Source organism: Triturus cristatus, chromosome 4_1, assembly GCF_964204655.1.
Source record: "Triturus cristatus chromosome 4_1, aTriCri1.1, whole genome shotgun sequence".
In the NCBI taxonomy this organism is placed as follows: Eukaryota; Metazoa; Chordata; class Amphibia; order Caudata; family Salamandridae; genus Triturus; species Triturus cristatus.
The window spans coordinates 1,060,634,035-1,060,656,871 of record NC_140585.1 but is presented as its reverse complement, the minus strand read 5'-3'; positions in this window follow the sequence as shown (position 1 = coordinate 1,060,656,871).

Below are 22,837 nucleotides of genomic sequence, written 5' to 3'. Positions count from 1 at the left end.
CTCTTGCCTGTTTCTGTACCCATTATGCCTCTTTGTGCACCTTTCCTGCCTCTTTCCGCACTTCTCTTGACTTTTTCTACAGTTCTCTTGCCTCTTTCTGCACCTCCTTTGCTTCTTTATGCACTTTTCTTGCCTCTTTCTGTACCCCTCTTGCCTCTTTCTGCACCTCTGTTGCCTCTTTCTGCACCTCTGTTGCAGAGTTGTGCATCCTTCTTGTCTATTTCTGTACCCCTCTTCCACTTTCTGCACCTCTCTTGCCTCTTTCTACACCTCTGTTGTCTCTTTCCGCACCTCGCTTGCTTCTTTCTGTACCCCTCTTGTCTCTTTCTGCACCTTTCTTCCCTCTTTCTGTACTCCTTTTGCCTCTTTACCCCTGTTCCCTCTTTCTGAACCTCTCCTGCCTGTTTCTGCACCTCTCTTGCCTCTTTCTGTACTTCTCTTGCCTCTTTCTGTACCTCTGTTGCTTCTTTCTGCACTTCGGTTGCCTCTTTCTGTACCCCTCTTGCTTGTTTCTGCACCTCTGTTGCTTCGTTCTACACTTCTCTTGCTTTTTCTCCACATTTGTTGCTTCTTTCTGTACCCCTCTTGCCTCTTTTTGCACCCTTCTTCCCTCTTTGTGTAACTTTCTTGCCTCTTTCAACACCTCTCTTCCCTCTTTCGACACTCCTCTTGCTTCTGTCTGCACTTCTGTTGGTTCTTTTGCACTGTTCTTGCTTCTTTTTGCACCGCTCTTGCAAATTTCGGAACCCCTCTTGTCTCTTTCTGCACCCTCTTCCCACTTTCTGCAACACTCGTGCCTCTGTCTGCACCCCTGTTCTCTCTTTCTGTACCTCTTTAGCCTGTTTCTGCAACTTTTGAACCTCTTTCTGCAGTTCTCTTCCCTCCTTCTGCACCTCTGTTGCTTCTTTCTGTACTTCTTTTGCCTCTCTCTGCACCTCTCTTGTTTCTATCTGCACTCCTGTTCATTCTTTCTGTACTCATCTTCCCTCTTTCTGCACATCTCTTGCTTCTTTCTGTACCTCTCTTGCTTCTTTTTGTACCTCTCTTGCTTCTTTCTGTACCCTTATTCCTTTTTATGCATCTATATTGCCTCTTTCTGCAGTTCTCTTGCTTCTTTCTATACCTCTGTTGCTTCTTTCAGCACTTCTTTTGCTTGTTTCTGCACCTCTCTTGCATCTTTCTGCACCCCTGTTGCCTCTTTCTATACCTCACTTGCTTTTTTTCTGCACGCCTGTTCCCTCTTTCTGCACCTTTACCGCATGTTTCTACACCTCTCTTGCCTCTTTCTGTACCACTGTTGCTTCTTTCTGCACTTCTCTTGCCTCTTTCTGCACCTTTCATGCCTCTTTCAGAACCTCTGTTGCTTCTTTCTGCACTACTCTTCCTTCTTTATGCACCCCCTGCCTCTTTCTGTACCCCTCTTGCTTCTTTGTGCACCTCTCCTACCTCTTTCTGCACCCCTCTTGCCTCTTTTTGCACCTCTGTTGGTTGTTTCTGCACTGCTCTTGCTTCTTTCTGTACCTCTTTTGCAAATTTCTGCACCCCTCTTGCCTCCTTCTACATCCCTCTTCCCTATTTCTTCACTTATCTTTCTTCTTTCTGCACTGCTCTTGCTTCTTTCTGCACCCCCTTGGAAATTTTTGTATACCTCTTACCTTCTTCTGCACCCATGTTCCCTCTTTCTGCACCTTTTCTGCCTGTTTCTTCACCCCTCTTGCCTCTTTCGGTACCTCTTTTGCCACTTTATGCACTTTTCTTGCCTCTTTCTGTACCCCTCTTGCCTCTTTCTGCACCTCTGTTGGTTCTTTCTACACTGCTCTTGCTTCTTTCTGCACCTCTGTTGCAAATTTCTGCATCCTGCTTGCCTCTTTCTGTACCCCTCTTCCCTCTTTCTACACCTCTCTTGACTCTGTCTGCACACCTGTTCCCTCTTTCTGCACCCCTTTGCATGTTTCTGTAACTCTCTTGCCTCTTTCTGCAGTTCTCTGCCCTCCTTATGCACCTCACTTGCCTTTTTGTGCACTTCTCTTGCTTCTTTCTGCACCCTTCTTCCCTTTTTCTGCACATCTCTTGCCTCTTAATGCACCTCTCTTGTCTCATTCTGCACCCCGTTCCCTCTTTCTGAACCTTTCCTGCCTGTTTCTGTACCTCTCTTGCCTCTTTCGGCACCTCTGTTGCTTCTTTCTGCATTTCTCTTGCCTCTTTCTGCACCCCTATTGCCTCTTTCAGCACCTGAGATGCTTCTTTCTGCTCTTTTCTAGCTTCTTTCTGCACCCCTCTTGCCTGTTTCTGTACCCATTATGCCTCTTTGTGCACCTTTCCTGCCTCTTTCCGCACTTCTCTTGACTTTTTCTACAGTTCTCTTGCCTCTTTCTGCACCTCCTTTGCTTCTTTATGCACTTTTCTTGCCTCTTTCTGTACCCCTCTTGCCTCTTTCTGCACCTCTGTTGGTTCTTTCTGCACTGCTCTTGCTTCTATCTTCACCTCTGTTGCAGAGTTGTGCATCCTTCTTGTCTATTTCTGTACCCCTCTTCCACTTTCTGCACCTCTCTTGCCTCTTTCTACACCTCTGTTGTCTCTTTCCGCACCTCGCTTGCTTCTTTCTGTACCCCTCTTGTCTCTTTCTGCACCTTTCTTCCCTCTTTCTGTACTCCTTTTGCCTTTTTACCCCTGTTCCCTCTTTCTGAACCTCTCCTGCCTGTTTCTGCACCTCTCTTGCCTCTTTCTGTACTTCTCTTGCCTCTTTCTGTACCTCTGTTGCTTCTTTCTGCACTTCGGTTGCCTCTTTCTGTACCCCTCTTGCTTGTTTCTGCACCTCTGTTGCTTCGTTCTACACTTCTCTTGCTTTTTCTCCACATTTGTTGCTTCTTTCTGTACCCCTCTTGCCTCTTTTTGCACCCTTCTTCCCTCTTTGTGTAACTTTCTTGCCTCTTTCAACACCTCTCTTCCCTCTTTCGACACCCCTCTTGCTTCTGTCTGCACTTCTGTTGGTTCTTTTGCACTGTTCTTGCTTCTTTTTGCACCGCTCTTGCAAATTTCGGAACCCCTCTTGTCTCTTTCTGCACCCTCTTCCCACTTTCTGCAACACTCGTGCCTCTGTCTGCACGCCTGTTCTCTCTTTCTGTACCTCTTTAGCCTGTTTCTGCAACTTTTGAACCTCTTTCTGCAGTTCTCTTCCCTCCTTCTGCACCTCTGTTGCTTCTTTCTGTACTTCTTTTGCCTCTCTCTGCACCTCTCTTGTTTCTATCTGCACTCCTGTTCACTCTTTCTGTACTCATCTTCCCTCTTTCTGCACATCTCTTGCTTCTTTCTGTACCTCTCTTGCTTCTTTTTGTACCTCTCTTGCTTCTTTCTGTACCCTTATTCCTTTTTATGCATCTATATTGCCTCTTTCTGCAGTTCTCTTGCTTCTTTCTATACCTCTGTTGCTTCTTTCAGCACTTCTTTTGCTTGTTTCTGCACCTCTCTTGCATCATTCTGCACCTCTGTTGCCTCTTTCTATACCTCACTTGCTTTTTTTCTGCACACCTGTTCCCTCTTTCTGCACCTTTACTGCATGTTTCTACACCTCTCTTGCCTCTTTCTGTACCACTGTTGCTTCTTTCTGCACTTCTCTTGCCTCTTTCTGCACCTTTCATGCCTCTTTCAGAACCTCTGTTGCTTCTTTCTGCACTACTCTTCCTTCTTTATGCACCCCCTGCCTCTTTCTGTACCCCTCTTGCTTCTTTGTGCACCTCTCCTACCTCTTTCTGCACCCCTCTTGCCTCTTTTTGCACCTCTGTTGGTTGTTTCTGCACTGCTCTTGCTTCTTTCTGCACCCCCTTGGAAATTTTTGTATACCTCTTACCTTCTTCTGCACCCATGTTCCCTCTTTCTGCACCTTTTCTGCCTGTTTCTTCACCCCTCTTGCCTCTTTCGGTACCTCTTTTGCTTCTTTATGCACTTTTCTTGCCTCTTTCTGTACCCCTCTTGCCTCTTTCTGCACCTCTGTTGGTTCTTTCTACACTGCTCTTGCTTCTTTCTGCACCTCTGTTGCAAATTTCTGCATCCTGCTTGCCTCTTTCTGTACCCCTCTTCCCTCTTTCTACACCTCTCTTGACTCTGTCTGCACACCTGTTCCCTCTTTCTGCACCCCTTTGCATGTTTCTGTAACTCTCTTGCCTCTTTCTGCAGTTCTCTGCCCTCCTTATGCACCTCACTTGCCTTTTTGTGCACTTCTCTTGCTTCTTTCTGCACCCTTCTTCCCTTTTTCTGCACATCTCTTGCCTCTTAATGCACCTCTCTTGTCTCATTCTGCACCCCGTTCCCTCTTTCTGAACCTTTCCTGCCTGTTTCTGTACCTCTCTTGCCTCTTTCGGCACCTCTGTTGCTTCTTTCTGCATTTTTCTTGCCTCTTTCTGCACCCCTATTGCCTCTTTCAGCACCTGAGATGCTTCTTTCTGCTCTTTTCTAGCTTCTTTCTGCACCCCTCTTGCCTGTTTCTGTACCCATTATGCCTCTTTGTGCACCTTTCCTGCCTCTTTCCGCACTTCTCTTGACTTTTTCTACAGTTCTCTTGCCTCTTTCTGCACCTCCTTTGCTTCTTTATGCACTTTTCTTGCCTCTTTCTGTACCCCTCTTGCCTCTTTCTGCACCTCTGTTGGTTCTTTCTGCACTGCTCTTGCTTCTATCTGCACCTCTGTTGCAGAGTTGTGCATCCTTCTTGTCTATTTCTGTACCCCTCTTCCACTTTCTGCACCTCTCTTGCCTCTTTCTACACCTCTGTTGTCTCTTTCCGCACCTCGCTTGCTTCTTTCTGTACCCCTCTTGTCTCTTTCTGCACCTTTCTTCCCTCTTTCTGTACTCCTTTTGCCTCTTTACCCCTGTTCCCTCTTTCTGAACCTCTCCTGCCTGTTTCTGCACCTCTCTTGCCTCTTTCTGTACTTCTCTTGCCTCTTTCTGTACCTCTGTTGCTTCTTTCTGCACTTCGGTTGCCTCTTTCTGTACCCCTCTTGCTTGTTTCTGCACCTCTGTTGCTTCGTTCTACACTTCTCTTGCTTTTTCTCCACATTTGTTGCTTCTTTCTGTACCCCTCTTGCCTCTTTTTGCACCCTTCTTCCCTCTTTGTGTAACTTTCTTGCCTCTTTCAACACCTCTCTTCCCTCTTTCGACACCCCTCTTGCTTCTGTCTGCACTTCTGTTGGTTCTTTTGCACTGTTCTTGCTTCTTTTTGCACCGCTCTTGCAAATTTCGGAACCCCTCTTGTCTCTTTCTGCACCCTCTTCCCACTTTCTGCAACACTCGTGCCTCTGTCTGCACCCCTGTTCTCTCTTTCTGTACCTCTTTAGCCTGTTTCTGCAACTTTTGAACCTCTTTCTGCAGTTCTCTTCCCTTCTTCTGCACCTCTGTTGCTTCTTTCTGTACTTCTTTTGCCTCTTTCTGCACCTCTCTTGTTTCTATCTGCACTCCTGTTCACTCTTTCTGTACTCATCTTCCCTCTTTCTGCACATCTCTTGCTTCTTTCTGTACCTCTCTTGCTTCTTTTTGTACCTCTCTTGCTTCTTTCTGTACCCTTATTCCTTTTTATGCATCTATATTGCCTCTTTCTGCAGTTCTCTTGCTTCTTTCTATACCTCTGTTGCTTCTTTCAGCACTTCTTTTGCTTGTTTCTGCACCTCTCTTGCATCTTTCTGCACCTCTGTTGCCTCTTTCTATACCTCACTTGCTTTTTTTCTGCACGCCTGTTCCCTCTTTCTGCACCTTTACTGCATGTTTCTACACCTCTCTTGCCTCTTTCTGTACCACTGTTGCTTCTTTCTGCACTTCTCTTGCCTCTTTCTGCACCTTTCATGCCTCTTTCAGAACCTCTGTTGCTTCTTTCTGCACTACTCTTCCTTCTTTATGCACCCCCTGCCTCTTTCTGTACCCCTCTTGCTTCTTTGTGCACCTCTCCTACCTCTTTCTGCACCCCTCTTGCCTCTTTTTGCACCTCTGTTGGTTGTTTCTGCACTGCTCTTGCTTCTTTCTGTACCTCTTTTGCAAATTTCTGCACCCCTCTTGCCTCCTTCTACATCCCTCTTCCCTATTTCTTCACTTATCTTTCTTCTTTCTGCACTGCTCTTGCTTCTTTCTGCACCCCCTTGGAAATTTTTGTATACCTCTTACCTTCTTCTGCACCCATGTTCCCTCTTTCTGCACCTTTTCTGCCTGTTTCTTCACCCCTCTTGCCTCTTTCGGTACCTCTTTTGCTTCTTTATGCACTTTTCTTGCCTCTTTCTGTACCCCTCTTGCCTCTTTCTGCACCTCTGTTGGTTCTTTCTACACTGCTCTTGCTTCTTTCTGCACCTCTGTTGCAAATTTCTGCATCCTGCTTGCCTCTTTCTGTACCCCTCTTCCCTCTTTCTACACCTCTCTTGACTCTGTCTGCCCACCTGTTCCCTCTTTCTGCACCCCTTTGCATGTTTCTGTAACTCTCTTGCCTCTTTCTGCAGTTCTCTGCCCTCCTTATGCACCTCACTTGCCTTTTTGTGCACTTCTCTTGCTTCTTTCTGCACCCTTCTTCCCTTTTTCTGCACATCTCTTGCCTCTTAATGCACCTCTCTTGTCTCATTCTGCACCCCGTTCCCTCTTTCTGAACCTTTCCTGCCTGTTTCTGTACCTCTCTTGCCTCTTTCGGCACCTCTGTTGCTTCTTTCTGCATTTCTCTTGCCTCTTTCTGCACCCCTATTGCCTCTTTCAGCACCTGAGATGCTTCTTTCTGCTCTTTTCTAGCTTCTTTCTGCACCCCTCTTGCCTGTTTCTGTACCCATTATGCCTCTTTGTGCACCTTTCCTGCCTCTTTCCGCACTTCTCTTGACTTTTTCTACAGTTCTCTTGCCTCTTTCTGCACCTCCTTTGCTTCTTTATGCACTTTTCTTGCCTCTTTCTGTACCCCTCTTGCCTCTTTCTGCACCTCTGTTGGTTCTTTCTGCACTGCTCTTGCTTCTATCTGCACCTCTGTTGCAGAGTTGTGCATTCTTCTTGTCTATTTCTGTACCCCTCTTCCACTTTCTGCACCTCTCTTGCCTCTTTCTACACCTCTGTTGTCTCTTTCCGCACCTCGCTTGCTTCTTTCTGTACCCCTCTTGTCTCTTTCTGCACCTTTCTTCCCTCTTTCTGTACTCCTTTTGCCTCTTTACCCCTGTTCCCTCTTTCTGAACCTCTCCTGCCTGTTTCTGCACCTCTCTTGCCTCTTTCTGTACTTCTCTTGCCTCTTTCTGTACCTCTGTTGCTTCTTTCTGCCCTTCGGTTGCCTCGTTCTGTACCCCTCTTGCTTGTTTCTGCACCTCTGTTGCTTCGTTCTACACTTCTCTTGCTTTTTCTCCACATTTGTTGCTTCTTTCTGTACCCCTCTTGCCTCTTTTTGCACCCTTCTTCCCTCTTTGTGTAACTTTCTTGCCTCTTTCAACACCTCTCTTCCCTCTTTTGACACCCCTCTTGCTTCTGTCTGCACTTCTGTTGGTTCGTTTGCACTGTTCTTGCTTCTTTTTGCACCGCTCTTGCAAATTTCGGAACCCCTCTTGTCTCTTTCTGCACCCTCTTCCCACTTTCTGCAACACTCGTGCCTCTGTCTGCACCCCTGTTCTCTCTTTCTGTACCTCTTTAGCCTGTTTCTGCAACTTTTGAACCTCTTTCTGCAGTTCTCTTCCCTCCTTCTGCACCTCTGTTGCTTCTTTCTGTACTTCTTTTGCCTCTCTCTGCACCTCTCTTGTTTCTATCTGCACTCCTGTTCACTCTTTCTGTACTCATCTTCCCTCTTTCTGCACATCTCTTGCTTCTTTCTGTACCTCTCTTGCTTCTTTTTGTACCTCTCTTGCTTCTTTCTGTACCCTTATTCCTTTTTATGCATCTATATTGCCTCTTTCTGCAGTTCTCTTGCTTCTTTCTATACCTCTGTTGCTTCTTTCAGCACTTCTTTTGCTTGTTTCTGCACCTCTCTTGCATCTTTCTGCACCTCTGTTGCCTCTTTCTATACCTCACTTGCTTTTTTTCTGCACGCCTGTTCCCTCTTTCTGCACCTTTACTGCATGTTTCTACACCTCTCTTGCCTCTTTCTGTACCACTGTTGCTTCTTTCTGCACTTCTCTTGCCTCTTTCTGCACCTTTCATGCCTCTTTCAGAACCTCTGTTGCTTCTTTCTGCACTACTCTTCCTTCTTTATGCACCCCCTGCCTCTTTCTGTACCCCTCTTGCTTCTTTGTGCACCTCTCCTACCTCTTTCTGCACCCCTCTTGCCTCTTTTTGCACCTCTGTTGGTTGTTTCTGCACTGCTCTTGCTTATTTCTGTACCTCTTTTGCAAATTTCTGCACCCCTCTTGCCTCCTTCTACACCCCTCTTCCCTATTTCTTCACTTATCTTTCTTCTTTCTGCACTGCTCTTGCTTCTTTCTGCACCCCCTTGGAAATTTTTGTATACCTCTTACCTTCTTCTGCACCCATGTTCCCTCTTTCTGCACCTTTTCTGCCTGTTTCTTCACCCCTCTTGCCTCTTTCGGTACCTCTTTTGCTTCTTTATGCACTTTTCTTGCCTCTTTCTGTACCCCTCTTGCCTCTTTCTGCACCTCTGTTGGTTCTTTCTACACTGCTCTTGCTTCTTTCTGCACCTCTGTTGCAAATTTCTGCATCCTGCTTGCCTCTTTCTGTACCCCTCTTCCCTCTTTCTACACCTCTCTTGACTCTGTCTGCACACCTGTTCCCTCTTTCTGCACCCCTTTGCATGTTTCTGTAACTCTCTTGCCTCTTTCTGCAGTTCTCTGCCCTCCTTATGCACCTCACTTGCCTTTTTGTGCACTTCTCTTGCTTCTTTCTGCACCCTTCTTCCCTTTTTCTGCACATCTCTTGCCTCTTAATGCACCTCTCTTGTCTCATTCTGCACCCCGTTCCCTCTTTCTGAACTTCTCTTGCCTCTTTCTTCACATCTGTTGCTTCTTTCTGCACTTATCTTGCCTCTTTCTGCACCCCTCTTCCCTCTTTCTGCACCTCTATTGCTTCTTTCTGTACCCTTCTTCCCTTTTTCTGTACCTCTCTTGCCTCTTTCTGCACCTCCCTAGCCTCTTTCTGCACACACAGGGCTACTTTTAAACTGACCTCAGGCTCAGCAGTGCACAAATGCTATTGCAGAAAAGAGCTGCTGGCCTCTAAAATGCCATGCCCTATTATATGGTAGGGACTTAGAAGTAGTTTTAATCCCCCTGCCCTATTATGTACTAGGGTCTTACAGGGGAGGTCATGCCAGTTAAAGAGTGGATGACAGCAAGTTGCTTAAAGTTAAACGGTGATAAAACATAGCTATTTCTCCTTGGAAATAAAGCAATACCCAGGCCAATCACAGACTGGCCTGCATGCCTAGGTAAACCACCTATTCCCACAGAAATAGTAAAAGACCTAGGATTCTGGCTAGAAACGGACCTCTCTATGGTGACACAGGCCAAGAAGGTCACAGCAACTTGCTTCAGACTTCTTAGAAGTCTGCGCTAAATCTTAGACAGAAGTCCCATACAACTAAGGAAAACAGTGGTCCACTCTCTGGTCACTTCGAGACTGAACTATGGAAACTCATTGTTCCTAGGGGAACCTAAATATATTACTCAAAAACTGCAAGTGGCCCAGAATGCAGCGGCAAGACTGCTGTGTAACATCCCGGTACAGGATTCAGTAAAAAAGCATCTACTTAAACTTCACTGGCTCCAGGTAGAAGCCAGAATAAAATTCAAGGCACTGGTCATTACACATAGAGCACGGCATAATAGAGGCCCAAAAAAAGTCAGGAGTCTAGTCTGCACCTACATTCCAGAGAGGCAGTTGAGATCTAGCATGGAAGAACACCTAAAACAGACAAAGGTCAGGAGAGAGAAATGGGGAGGAAGATCTTTTCCAACCTAGCTCCAAAACTTTTGAACTCTCTGCCATCGGAATACAGATGGATAGACAGAGAACTGCAGTTCCGTAAAGAGATCAAGACCTGGTTGTTTATGCAATATCTTTAAGGCATGGATTGTTCGCATTTAGCACCTGACCGCTCAGTGCTGGGAAGCCCTAGGGCAGCCATGCGCTTTACAAGTCCGTATAATAATAATAACTATAATAATAATCACAGGGGTCCCCAACCCATAGTGTACCCGAGTGTATGTAGGTATTTTTACTGTATTCTAATTGTCTATCAGCATAGCACTGGCTCTGGGCCTGGTTAGGCAGAGGCCAGGGTCAGTCAGAGTCAGTTACCACCAGTACCAGCCAGCAAAAAATTGGGGGGTGCCCAGGGCACAGGATGACTTTGCAACAAGGCCTCTTTCTGCACCTCTGTTGGTTCTTTCTGCATATCTCTTGCTTCTTTCTGCACCTTTCTTCCTCTTTCTGGACTTGCCTTTTTCTGTATTTCTCTTGCTTCTTTCTGTGCCTTTCTTCCTCTTTCTGCACATGTCCTACCTCTGTAGGCATAGTTAGAAATTAGCATTTAAAAAACCTTAGAAATTCACTGAAAAAAACACAGGTTTCAGGGACGTTATAGTTAGTTAGACATTTCACTCGTACAAAACCAGAGAAATGTGTCCGTTATAGTTAGTTGAGCTAATTATAACTCACCCCCCGCAATGTACTGCTGATGATGCCACATATTAAATCATTCATGACATGGTCAGTGACATCACTGATTACATCACTGACGACATCTCAAATAACATCACTGATGACACCACTGACAGCATCATCCACGTGATGATCTGATGCACCTCCTCACACTCTAATATAACCTAATATAACCTTTGATGCACCCACTCTAAAATACAGACTACCATTTTTGAAACCATAGACACACCAATACCAGTTATTACATACCCTCTCACTGATTCCTAGGTCTACACACACCTCCACTCATTCACTCATACAATCACTTATACATGCAGTGACTCAATACAGCACTCTCATATGCACTCATACACCTATACAGACACTCACACACTGCCACTCAATCATAGAGTTACTCACACACCTAGTCAGTCAGTCATGCAAAGAATCAATCACACTCCCATTTACTCACCTATACAGTTATACACACACCACCCCACTTATTCATACAGATACTAACACATAGTTACTCTCTTACACAATCACTGATACAAGCACATACTCATCCATACAACCACTCTCACAATCACTCACTCTCACATAAAGTAATTTATATACTCCAACAATCACATATACTGCTTTTCAGATATGTAGTTACTCACACATGTACCACTGAGACATCGATTCACTCACCACCACACCCATACACACACTCACCCACCCTTACAGCCCTTCACAGATGCATTCTTGAACCCATACACCGAGTGAATCACCCACTCACATAACTATGCAGCTGCTTACACACCAACTGACAGACTGATACAGGCATTCACACAGTTTAGTCATTAACCCATGCACACCTTGGCATATATATATAAAACACATTTACACTTTACAGAAACACACAGTCACAGGATGATGTCATCAGCGATATCATCAGTGATGTCATTTGATATGTCATCAGTGATGTCATCAGTGATGTCACTGACCATGTCATGAATGATGTAATATGTGACGTCATCAGCAGTGCATTGCAGGGGGGTGAGTTATAGTTAGCTCAACTAACTACAAGGGCTGAATTTCTCTGGTTTTCTACGAGTGAAATGTCCAACTAACTATAATGTCCCTGAAACCTGTGTTTTTTTTCTGTGAATTTCCTGGTCGAGCATTTGTTCTAGGTGTACTCAGGGCACCCACTCTCCACTGGGACCACAGAGGGAGGCTAAAGGTCCCTTGCTCCCCTCCTGCTGCAGGAGCCGGCATTGGTTTCAGATATAGGGAGTTTCTGGAAAGGCAGGTGCCTGTGTCTCAAAGCAACTCTACTCCACTTTCAGCAATTGCTCTCACTTGATGGAAGCGGAGCATTTGCTGTGGCTTGACAGGAGCGGTAAAGTTCCCGCCAAGCCACAGCAAACAGCTAGGCACCCCTGGACATAGCAGGAGCCGGCCATGGGGGGGTAGTGGCGGTCCCTAGGGCCATGTTTGGCTCCAGGGGAGGGCTGCATGACCCCCTTCTGTTCTTGTTTGTACGGCCTGCAGGTTGCGGTCCCAGGAGCAAGAATGGCCCTGGAGGGGGTCCGTGTGGCCCCCCCCTCCTATTTTTCTAAAGAAAGAAGTGAGACTCAGGGAGGTGGTATTCCACCCGGCCCCAATATGGATAGATAGATAGATAGATAGATAGATAGATAGATAGATAGATAGATAGATAGATAGATAGATAGATAGATAGATAGATAGATAGATAGATAGATAGATAGATAGATAGATAGATAGATAGATAGATAGATAGATAGATAGATAGATAGATAGATAGATAGATAGATTCACTGAAAAAGCCAAAGGTTAAAGAAGATTTACTGTTAGATGTGATAAACAAAAATCTGTATTCATTTAAAAAAATACCTTAGAAATTCACTGACAAAACCAAAGATTAACACACCACTATAGTTAGTGGATTTGTCAATGTCAACTTTAATGTTTTAAATGAAAAGAACACAAAAATTTACCAATTATAGTTAGCAGCACTAAGTATAACCTGCACCCCACCAAGCATCGTTTTTGAACTCACATATGACATCACTCATGGCATGTTATATGACATTCTTTGTCACATCACTGATGACATCTCGAATGACATCATTGATAACATCACTGATGACATCATCCAATAAGTGTGCTAGTTTGTTTTATAGTTTAAGTGGTGGTGGGTAAGTACCATTAGGGGTGGGCGACAGTTTCCATTCCGCCCACGGAAATTGCGACAATTCGACATTTTCGCGTTCCGCGAAAATGTCGAATTGTCGCGATTTCCGCGAGGGAACGGAAATTGTCATCGAGTAAGTTGAACAAAATAAATTCAGTAAAGCATTAATCAGCACAAAACATTCGGGAGCTAGGTCGAGGCTCGGCAGGTGTGCTTTTCTCCCCATATCTACCGTCAAAAATTAGCTGTCCTTACCTTGATGGAGCTCGGCCTATGTGCAGCCATGACTTTCTCGAGCGCAATCCCCGTGTAGTTCCTGACACCAGGAGGTTCTGTCTCCTCGTCTGCTGCTCTGATCGGTCTCTGGCCCTTTATAAACAAGAGGCATGTGAACTGCATGGAAGCCGGGCCCCACACACCAGCGGTGGGCAACGTCTTCCAGCCCTTTCCCCCACTGATGGACAGCTGACTCGAGGGGCCCGTCGGCGCCGTGGTGTGCTGTGCTTTTCTCTCCATATCTACCATCAAAAATTAGCTGTGGTCCTTGATGGAGCTCTGTGCAGCCATGACTTTCTCGAGCGCAATCCCCGTGTAGTTCCTGACACCAGGAGGTTCTGTCTCCTCGTCTGCTGCTCTGATCGGTCTCTGGCCCTACACAAGAGGCATGTGAATTGCATGGAAGTCCCGCCCCACACACCAGCGGCAGGCAACGTCTTCCTGCCCTTTCCCCCACTATGAAACCCCAACCGGAAGCAAAATCTCCGCGATCACGCGAAATATCGCGAGATCGCGGAGATTTTGTGCCGTTTCGCGATATTTGGCCAAAGGCACTTCCGGTAATTCCGCCCACCCCTAAGTACCATGCTACTTGTCTACCTAATTGTGTACTGCCTGGGTTCAGCTAATGAGTTTAAGTGTTTGCAAAACACATGTTTACCTAATGCACCAGAGCTATGTAGAGGTATTGGACACATTATAAATATTTTTACAGAAGAGTAATTCTGTGTGCAGTTGACAGCTGACTTGTGTTCATTACTTTCCACACAAGGTTTTTGGTTCTGCAGAAAAAGTTGTCAACAGGAGTAAGATTCTACATAGTAGATACTATCTTTTTTGAGCAGGCTTGGGTTCTCAGACACAATTCTGTCAGCATGACCATTTCTAAATCGCACAGAAGACTGTGTGCAAAAGGTACTAACCTTTGTACATGTGCTTCTTTTGCTTCAGAAGAGGGGGCTATCTCTATAGTTTTCACAAGAGTATGAAGTCTTCAGGTAGTATAATCTTTAGCACCTTTAGATCTTGGTTATTTTAAGCAAATAGTGTATTTTATTTAAGTGCTGGATAGCATGTTCACTGTTCTTAGTAGGTGTTTTTAATACTCTGTGGTGTATTTCTTGTGAGAGATTCATTGTCTGCAAACAGTGTAGTTCAGATTAAACTCTCCCCATAGAGTCAGTTCTGTACTGATATCAACTTAATTCCTCAATGTAGGTTTGGTGAGTTCAAGGGGTTTGATGCAGATAAAGGCTGTCCATAGTAGGGCATTCATTTTGAAACAGACGCTGAGTATCCTGAGGAGCTTGACTTTCTCTCAAGAGTTGTATGCCGATTGAACACCATGTGCAATGAAGATTTCCCATATATCTGTGGTTGATTGTTACTGTTAAAATTGTCACTGACATATTCACCAAATTATAATGTTACTTTACCTTTGGGCTTTTCAGTAAAATTCAACGTAAAAAAAAAAATCATAATAATTTGTTTACCACACCAAACTATGGCCCTAATTAATATGCCGGTAGGTCGGACCGCCGACCACCATCTGACAGGAGACCGTCCATGAATGAGTCGGCAGTCCCACCTGCCCTATGAGGGTGAGAATGACAGGATGGCAGTTTATTCATGTAGTTTTTCTATATAGTGCGAACAAGTCCCAGAAATGGGTATCAGAGCGCTTCACATATATATAGCATTGTAGTTTTAAATAGTATCAGAGAGCATCACAGATTTATAGCATTGTAGTTTCAAACAGTAAAAATAAAACCTATAAATTGATGTAGTTGTCTCAATATTAGGGTGAAAACGAGGAAAAACATTTGTGCAATCACTAATACAATTAGAAAGATCCTAGGTTATTAGCTTATAATACATTTGAACTTGTTCTGGATATTCACAATGGTTAGTGTAGGAGTAGCAGTCCTCAAGAAGAAATCTCAGTGCCAGTAAGGACCAGCGGGATGCACCTAGGAATAGAGTGAAGAGCTCCATCTAGAGTCTGGTAATGGATGTGCTTACAGAGAGTGTTACTCAGCAGGCTGGAGTGAATAGACTGATTGTCTGAATGGGGCTTCTAGAACATGGAGTGAACGGCCTGCTGTGGAAATTTGCTCATTAGGAAGGACTTAGCTTCTTTTTTGAATATAGAAGTATATGAGATTTTTCTGATGCCCGGTGGGGGCGAGTTCCAAATTCTTGGTGCAGCTCCAGAGAAGCGTCTGTCGTATGTTTTCTTCTTGCAGAAGAGTGAAGGTTTTAGAAGAAGAGTACCAGAGCTCCGTGAGAGTCTGCTTCCTCCAGAAATCGAAATGTTCTGTGCTAGGTACATTGGAGTTTTGTGATAGATCACCTTATGAGTGATGCAGGCCATCTTTATTTGGAGTCTTGCTTCATGAGGCAGTGTGTGTGTTGGGGGGCACTATATGTCCCCCCCAGGCAACTTAGCAGGGCCCACAGTGGGCACCAAGAGTCCGTTTCTGCCTACCTTTTCATGGCGGTCGGACTGCAATGAAAAGGCAGTCACAAAGGGACATTCTCCATTGAAGGGATAGAATTCCTACCACTCCCCATACGGGTTCCTTGATCCTGTCCGAGGTGGCAGTCTTTCCCCCGACTGTTGTGGTCCAACCGTCTACATTGTAATACAGCGGTCGGAGTGATGGCCTGGATGTCAGTGGGACCGTCCTATAATGTCATGTCCTTCCGGTTAGTCCCATAATGTACATACCAATTACATACATTTTGTCCCATCCACATGACATAACGGTCTTACAAAGGTGACCTCTTACCTAGTAGCTTATTTCTGTCTCTCCGACATCAGGCTCTTAGTACCATATCTCAATCCCTGTACCCGACGTACATAAACATGTCACCAGGCATGGTAGATTTATTCTGTAAAAGGGTCACCACTTTTTTCATCCATGGCCAACAGCCAGCTGTGCATGATCATGTTTGTTTTAAAAAGGATTAGCAGGGTATTAGCAAATGTTTTCAAAACACAGTGATTATAGAAAAAACTCTGGAGTGACCAATTTAGTATAAAAGACCCTCACTTCCCCTTACAAAGGCAGAGGAGAATTCCTTCCAGGCTGGACCGAGACTCTGCAAGCTGATCCTTCAACTGGCAGAGACCTGACATCCCTTGCGGGGTGCCATCCTCAACGCAGAGGCAGTTCCTTCATTCAGAACCATCAGGTGAGTGGTTAGCACTTCCTCAAGGAATTCTTGGCTCGATTAGTTCCCATTAGGACATATCCTAGCACTTACACGCTCCACCTACAGTTAGGTAGGCTACACATTGTAGGAGTAAGCCAATGCTATTGTTGTATATAATATGCTCTTATTCATCTTATGAGCACTATAGGAGAAATGTATCTACTGTTTCCGATATTGGTACTAGCAATCACATTTGTCTGCTCCTGTCTTGTGATTGTCGCAGCTAACATGTTTCATACTACACTGACACTTGACCAACAAATAATTATTGAAACCGTTCCAATTGCCATTCGATGTATTCTGAGAAAAGTAAGCACGAGTGACTGAGCGAAAGATAGCGTATTGTTTCCACAATACCTGAGGAATCAGAGTTGTCATGTTCAGTGGTTGCCAGAAACTACATACACCACTGTAGAATACAGGGGGGTGGTAGTGGCACCATAGAGCTAGCTGGTCTAACGGCTGACTCATCCTGTGGGGATGTCCAGAGTCTGTCTGCATACCAAGTTTAGGTCATCCAAAACGCACAGGTCCTGGGGGGTCCTACAAACTACACGACAATAACATTAATTTAACCTTTGTGTTTTTTACTGAATTTCTAGATTTTCAAAAAAAAGTAAAGTAATATTTTATTCCGATAGGTAAGGCAAGTCACCTGCCATGCACCTTTGGCTAGGCCCTCTGGCCAACCACCCAGCATTCAGCCAACCCCATGCTGTGTACAGCCATTCATTGTGTGTGGTTGTCCACAGGGTCTGGCTTAGAGCAAGGCCCTGCAGCCTACTCTCTGCAGGCAGCCAAACAAAGGCAGCCAAACCCACGTTGCTTACAGCCTTTGGTCGAGCGTAGTGTGGGGCCAGTTTTGAAGCCAGGTCATGCTTCCAGCTTCCTGTAGGCAGCCAACCCCATGCTACACACAGCGTTTGCCCAAGTCCAGTGAGGGTCTGGCCAAAGCGCTTGTCCTGCCACCAGGCCCTTTGGCCCAAACCCCCAGCAGGCTGCAACACCCTCACAGTGCACAGCCTTTGGTGTGCGCAGCTTAGTGTTGGCCTTCACAGCCTAGGGGACTCCATCCCCCGGGGCCAACATATATGTTTTAGGGGAAGGTCCCCTCTCCATGAGCATAATTTGACCCCAGTGCCCCTATCCCCTGGGGCCAAAAGGTAACCAAAGGGGGAGGGGTTGTACAGCCCCTCCTTCCTTGAGCATTTTTGGTCCCCGGGGACCCCATCTCCCAGGGCTAAATATGATTAAAAAAAAGGTGGCATGCGGTCTTCCCTCCCCAAGCCTTAGTAGGGACCCTATCCACTGGGGCTGAGTAATTAATAAAGGAAGGGACCCACACTGCCCTCCTTCCTGTGCCTAATTAGGCCCTGTAGAAACAATTCCCCAGGGCCAACATTTTAATAAAAAGTCTACACAACTGGAACACTTTCTATAAGTTAATTAGTGAATGCTACATCGTTGGGCGAATGTCTAGTGTATACTGTACACTGTGTATGTTTAATTTTGGCAATGTTATTATTTCTCGAACGCCTTCATACCGAAATCAGTGACAAAATAAATCCTCGTACAGAGAGGACGACGAGACAACAGACAAAGAGTTGAATATCCACCAAACAAAGGTATTTCCTCTTAGTTATATGAAGTAAGTGATTCAATGTTTAGTGGAAATGTCCTAATATACCTCTGCATTAAGAATGCACCATCCAAATCAGTTGGAAATGCTCTTGGGTCACTTTGGTAAGTTGAGCTGTCCATGAGCCTGAAAGTTTTTGAGGAAACCATTGCGTACAACTAATGTGGAAGGGGTGAGAAGAAACAGGTGAAGCTTGTAGGTGATTTTGCACATTTGCATACTCAGTAGTAGTTTAAACGGAGAATTATGGACTCTGCTCCCAGACCAGGAGATGACAAGAAATAACCCACTCACCTTGGGCAGTCACTATAGAAGAGATTGCACTCCAATAAATGAATGATGTGGAATTGTACACACTTGCCAGCCTTTTTTAAAAGGTAAGAGAGGCCTAGTTTGACCCGGGGAACCCAATCTACCAGGGCCCAAATCATTTCAAGGTGGTTGCCCCAGGGATCCTCCAAGCACATTTTAGGGGCTGCAGGAGGAAGCCCCATGAGCTTCACAGACCTAGCTGGCTCCCCACATGCAGCGGGAAGCCGCATTGCTCTTGCTAGGAGGAAACAGCTATTTATGCCTCTCCGTCTGGGCAGGCACAATCTATTGTTCTGTTTCCCTGCCTGCATTAGTGTATTATTAAAGCTCCAGCCAGCTGGGAGTAGACTTTATGTTTGCTCCTGTTAGGTGGGAGATTTGATAATGCTCCATCCAGATGGAAAAGAACACAAGTCTCCCTTCCTGCTACGATGGGGGCAGAAAAAACACTGTTCCCCGGGAGTGGGCTCCCTGGGAGACAGCCCTGGGGATGGAGTCCCAATGGCCATTAAAGGCTCACACAGGGAAGCTGCTCCCCCTCCCTTTTTTTAAAGCTACAGCCTTGGGGTATGGTGTCCCCAGGGCCTTTTAAAGACTCGGGCGGTGTTAGACTTGGCATCTTTTGGTGTGTTTCCCCAGAGTTTTTGCTTTCTGACCTCCCGGTTTTGACTCAGTGGTAAAGTGCAAGTGCTCCTGTGGTAAAATGTGTTATGGATTGCTGTTTCCATGATTGGCCTATTTGATTTATTTGTCAGTCCCTAGTAAATGCACTGCGAGTGCCAGGGCCCATAAATCAAATGCTGTTGGTGGCCTGCAGCACTGGATTGTGCCACCCACGCAAACAGCCCGTAAAGTGTAACTCTGGCCTGCCATTGCAGAGCCTGTGTGCAGTCTGGGACTGCCATGTTGACTTGTCAAGTACACCCACTTGCCAGTCCCTAAACCTTCCCTTCTCTACATGTTAGTCACCTCTAAGGTATGCCCAAGGTACCCCTGTGGGCAGGGTGTATTTTATGTGAAAGGTAGGACATGCCCTGGTGATGTGTGGCATGTCCTGATAGTGAATTGCAGCCTACTTTGTTTTTCACTATTGCAAGGCTACCTGTTCCCCCTAGGCCAGAATGGGTAGTTTGATTATAACATCCTATAATCCTAAACGACCCGGGGAACATGGTAGAAATTCGAGTTTAGTATGCCTGAACTCAGAATGGTAAAATACATCTTTTAGTGAAGATGGTTTTAACATCCTGTGTTTGAAAATACCACTTTTAGAAAGTAGGTATTTTATTACCTAACCTTCCAGCCTGTCTCTGCTAGGTTGTGTATTGTCTGTCTGGTTTGTGAGTGACAGGGGCTGGGGGAGACTCCAGGAGACAGGGTGAGTCAGCACAGGGCTGAATAGACCTATCTGCATGTAGATGGGTGGGAGTAGTATCACCTGGGTCTGAATAGGGCTGTGCCCGCCTTCCACAATGCTGGCTCCACCTCCTGTGGTGCGTCTGAGGACCCTGGCCCACACTGACAAAGGAAGAAGGTGCACACTGGTAGAATGCACCCAGAACTGGTTTGAACTAGGTACAGGACCCTCTGCCTACAGAGGACAAAGGATTTGCTAGTATAAATATTTGAGCCCAGACCCCAAGATTTCAGAACTATTTTGGATCAAGAAGACTTCCAAGAAGAAGAGCTGGAAAAGCTGTGAGGAGGAACTACCACTTTGCTCTGTGCTTTGCTGTGTTGGCCTGCAGTGGCTGCTTCTGTCTTGGGCAGTGAAAGGACTGGACTGAACTTTCTGCCATCTACTTTTGTGAGTTTCTCCAAGGGCTTGAGGTAGAGCTTGCCCCCTGTCCAAGAAGTCTCAGGAACAGCAAAGACTTCAGGCTAGACGCCATCTACGATGCCGCTGCTGACTCCGTGTCCTGATGGGACCGCAGAGGGCACCGCCGCAATGCCGCACCGCGACCCTGGTCTCACAGACGACGTCTGCTGACGCTGCCACCAAGCCGCTGCTCGTACCGCGACCTGTAGGCACCGCACTCTGCACCGCCTCACTTCACGACAACGCCTTGGTATCCCCGATGCCGCCGCTCCAAGCCGGAATCGGCGCCGCTGCTTGCACTGTGGTTCGAGGGTACCGCTCGTAAATTTACACGACACACCGCCCTCATCCCGCATCACAGCCTTGTCCTACAGACGCCGGTGCCATCAACTCCAGTTTGTCAGCTGACAACAGCGCTCCAGCAACGACGACGCCGCTGCTTGCACTGTGACCTGCCAGCACCGTGACGAGCACCGCCTTCAACCACACCGCGACCCTGGTCTCTCCGACGACGCCATCTGATGCCGCCACCGAGCCGCTGCTCGCACCGTGACCTGAGGGCACTGCACGCCGTACCGCTGCACTTCACACCACAGCACCCGACGCCTGCCGACGCCAGCGCTCCTAACTTCAACAAAGAGGAGTTCGATCTGCAAAGCCTGTGACTTCGAGGGCCCTGACGACTCCTGCACTGACCTCCGGAACCGACGCCTACCAACGCCGTGTGTTCAGACGCTCAACGAGAGGTTATCGATGACCTGCATTTCTGAAAGGTACTGTTTGCGGGTCTTCCCGACGCCTCAGCTGGTCCGTGACCCCATGGGTCAGCCAGAACTGTTTGGATTTGTTTGCTCACGACACCGTGATAGCCCAGGACGGAGCTATCGACATCAAGGAACTTTTATACAAGGTTATTTTGATACCTGAAGATTTTTAAGTACTGTATGGTGGATGTCTATCGTTTTGGCCTTGTCTTAAGTATATAAAAATATTGGATATTTTTCTAAACTGGTGTGGTGTCCGTTTGTAGTGCTTACACTGTATTACTTTTGGTTATGTGCAAATGCTTTACACACTGCCTCTAAGATAAGCCGGACTGCTCATGCCAAGCTACCAAGGGGGTGAGCAGGGGTTATTTTAGGAGTGTAACTCCCTTATCCTGACTAGGAAGAAGGGTCCCTAGTTGGACAAAGGTGCAAGCCCTTGCCAACTAGAGACCCCATTTCTAACAGGCAGCTCGTGGCTCCTCCTCTCAAACAATACTGAGGGGCCCAGAGGGAGGGTTCCCCGGAAATAGATTTGGCTCCTCGGGGAGGGGGGCCACATGCCCCCATATTCATTAAATTGGGCCCCAGGGGATGATCCCTGGGCCGAAAACAGTTCAGGGAGTGAGCCAGCGTATTCCCTTCCCATAATTATTATATTGGGCCCTGGGGGATGGGGTCCACAGTGCAGAAAGCAGCTTGGAGAAAAGGGCGGTGCACCCTCTTCCCTTAATAATTAAATCGGGCCCACGGATGGGGTCCCAGGCAAAAAACAGCTCAAGGAGAGGGACTGAGCACCCCCCATTAATATGTAGCCACCTGGCCGCCATTTTGTTTTTATGTTCTACCGCAATCGTAGCAACATTTGCCGACTTTTGTTTTCAATTTTGGTATGGATGTCCTTCTGGGTCCAACCCACGAGGCTTAGTAGGGCAGAGTATCCCTACCCTGCCCCCTTATATCAGTTTTTGTTTATAAATTCAGAACAGGGGAATATGTCCCTCGAGGACCTCAGTGGCTGCCAGCACCATCATTTTCATGTCTCTGGCAGCCAATCAGAGTACTCACAGACCCAATTGTCCTGATACATAAATATTTTTAAACAATTAATTTCCCAAAATGTACTGAACGGATTTACAACAAATCACAATCAACACAATATGCAGACCAAGATTTAGTTTCCTGCGAAATTTGGTGTAATTCCGTTCAGCATTTTTTGCTGTAGTCCTGCCTAAAGAAGTCTATGGAAAATGCATGGTGATATTTGCTTTTGGGACCCCGTTTTTTTTTCGTGCACCTTTGACGGATCACCTCAAAACTTCCGATGCACAAACTATGAAAAAAAGAACACTTTTTGGAATGTTTTGTGAAAATTCATCTAACGGTGCCAAAGTTACGAATCAAAGACCTTTGTTAAAGCCAAATCTAAAAAATGCATTTAAATGCATGAAAAATTAGTACAAATATCGTTTGTGTATGTTACTCCACACTCAAACCCAGCGCCTCGATTTATTTATTTCTGCAGTTAATACCTGACCATTTTAGTCTTCTTTAGTACACACCAGGAATAAAAACATTTAATTTCATTTGTAAAAGAAAGTCTTTCATCATCTGACAGCTGTCCATTTGTCTTTTGTGACATCATCAATTGTTCCTAGGCAATGACTATTCGTTTTCAAGTCATCCACCTTTTTAGGCTGTACACCTGAGTAAAACACATTACAATCTGTTGTGGAAGGTAAATGGCTCAAATAATAGAGCTTTTTTTTCAATGTATCTGGCCCCAACAACAATGTAATGATGCAAAGATGGAACAAATCCTTTTCTACAGTTTTGCTGCTTGCAGTAATGCTTATGTACACATTACATAAAGATTTTTGCCATTTGGCAAAAAATAAAGGTTAAGTTTTGCTGTGTTTATCTGACAGAATTGGGAATCTCTGGTTGACACAGGTAGGGACTTGTGTCAAGCAGGGATCCTCTCTTCCAGTCAGGGTAAGGGGTTACACTCCAACAATAACCCC